General features: G+C 39.1%; 1 pseudogene; it reads left to right on the forward strand.

Annotated features, from left to right (window-relative positions):
* Window positions 1-112: 112 nt before the first annotated feature.
* LOC124893830 lies at window positions 113-1645 on the forward strand (annotated as a pseudogene).
* Window positions 1646-2432: the final 787 nt, after the last annotated feature.

The raw sequence follows: 2432 nt of genomic DNA on the forward strand, positions 1-2432 counted from the left end.
GTAGAATATGGCAGAGCTAGCAGCGGAACTCTTGCATAAGTAGGATGGATGGGATAACTCTTTTTTCCTTTCTTATAATCGCAGCGGCTATATTCCATGTACCAATTTACAGGTATACTTTGCATATGCACAGCACAAAATTATGTGCTGGCACGTGAATTTTACCACTTACAAACAACAACATCAACATACCCGATATAATCCCACAAGGTGGGTGTGCAGGAGGTGCAAATGACAGTGGTGCGACATGAATATATCAGTTCCCATTGGGGCGCAAATAGTTAGCTGTCCAAGGTGCCAATCTGTTCCTGCAAGAAACTATGGCTTTGCTAATTTCCCCCTGCCAATAACAATATAAGCGCAGGATTTCCAGCTTATCCTGCGAGGCCAGGACGGATGAATCCACATGCTAATAATTTTCAGCCTCAACAATTCAACATGTCACCACAGATGAATAACATGCTACCTCCTGCAGTACATGGACGAAAACGAGCAGTTCTCTATGGAATTACGTACCGTGGCCATCCAAAGAGTCTCAAGGGAAGCACTAATGATGTTTTATCCATGAGATATTTTCTAGTCGAAAAGCTGGGGTTCCCAAATACATCAGTACTTGTACTTACAGGTATGCATTGTTATGTTTTTAATCATCTCACTTAACTAACATTCACTAATGAAAACAACCTTAATGTAACGTGTAGTACATAAAATTTGCAGAGGATGAGAGAGATCTATACAAATACCCAACCAAGGCGAATATCAGATCAGCCTTACGTTGGCATGTTCATAGTTGTCAGCCAGGAGATTCATTAGTGTTCCACTATTCTGGCCATGGCACACGAGTACGAGACCAGGACGGTGATGAGATTGATGGGAACGACGAATCACTATGCCCCGTTGATTATGAGACAGAAGGAAGAATACTAGATGACGAGATCACTAATACCATTGTAAGGCCCTTACCACGCGGAGCCACACTTCATGGAATAATTGATACATGCTTCAGTGGAACTTTCCTAGATTTGCCCTTTTTGTGCAAAATAATCAGGTCTTTCAGAAACTAACCCTTTTAATGCTTGATTATACAATGAAACTTCACATTAAGTAATAGTAAAAGTAGTTTGTCAAATGTCTTCAAGCATGGCTGGATACTTTATGTGGGAAGACCATCGAATCAGCTCATACAAAGGCACCAGGGAAGGAATAGCTATCTCTATCAGTGCCTGTGAATCAAAATTCTGGAGATACAACGGTTAGTAATTGTAAATATTTATTCTTATACTGACTTTCAAATGTCTAAACAAATTAAAAAGACTCTTGCAAACACCAAACTGTAAATGCACTAACACGGCTAAGCTATAGGTCTTTTACTTCCATTGTGTTGTGTTACGTGCTAAGCAACATAAATTCGAGGGATTATAGATAACGTTCACTTTGAACACTTTCAATCATCAATATGCCGTACCTTGAATTCCTGCAGGCTTTCACAGGTGTTCCAACGGGTGCCCTGACTTATAGTTTCATCCAAACATTGGAGCAAGAGACCAAATTGACGTATGGACGCTTACTCATGAGTATGCAGAATAAGATTTATGAAGCACAGACTTAGCTCTTCACGAAAAAAGTAAAAAGGTAAGGAAAAGTTACTTCTAGAAGCAGTTCTGTCAGGAATGCCTTTTCTGTCATTCTTTGTTTGTTTTCATACTTGTTTTTTCCAGGAACACTATGATAGTAGTTTTACGGAAAATTATCCAATGATGAAAACACATTCATTAGTAAATATCCAGGTTAACTGGCATGTTTGAAATAAAGTTTTCTTTTGTTAAATTCAATTATCTGGTAGTTTTGTGGTGCTTCGATACTTTTAAATCTCATTAGTGGCTCTAGGGCATTTTCAGGAAGAGTATACTCACTATATGGTCACCACAGGTATTGGTAGTTTGTGCAGAGACTGGTTGTGGAAAGACTACACAACTCCCTCAATTTATTCTAAAAGAGGAGATATTATCCCTTCGTGGTGCGGACTGTAACATCATATGCACTCAGCCTTGCCGTATATCTGCAATATCAGTTGCCGCTCGAATATGATCTGAAAAAGGAGAGGATCTCAGTGATGCTGTTAGATACCAGATCCGAGTGGAATCAAAGTGCTTTGCTCAAACACGGTTACTATTTTGCACAACAGGAGTGTTACTTCGGCGGCTGGTATTAGTCTGTTAAACTCTCTTTTGCCAAAACTTGTGTGCATTCCGTGTTCAATGTTTCGTCTTTGAAATAGAACAGGGCAGGTTGCTTCTTGCACGTTCATATGCCTATTATTTTTTTGTTCCTCCACACCTTTGTTGCTAAGCTGCTGTGTATTTGGAGAGACAATTTTTTAGACGTTTAATATATTTTCGGCAATATTGGCTTTATATTATTGATATATAGTT

This window comes from Capsicum annuum, unplaced genomic scaffold (genome assembly GCF_002878395.1).
Source record: "Capsicum annuum cultivar UCD-10X-F1 unplaced genomic scaffold, UCD10Xv1.1 ctg66077, whole genome shotgun sequence".
Lineage (NCBI taxonomy): Eukaryota > Viridiplantae > Streptophyta > Magnoliopsida > Solanales > Solanaceae > Capsicum > Capsicum annuum.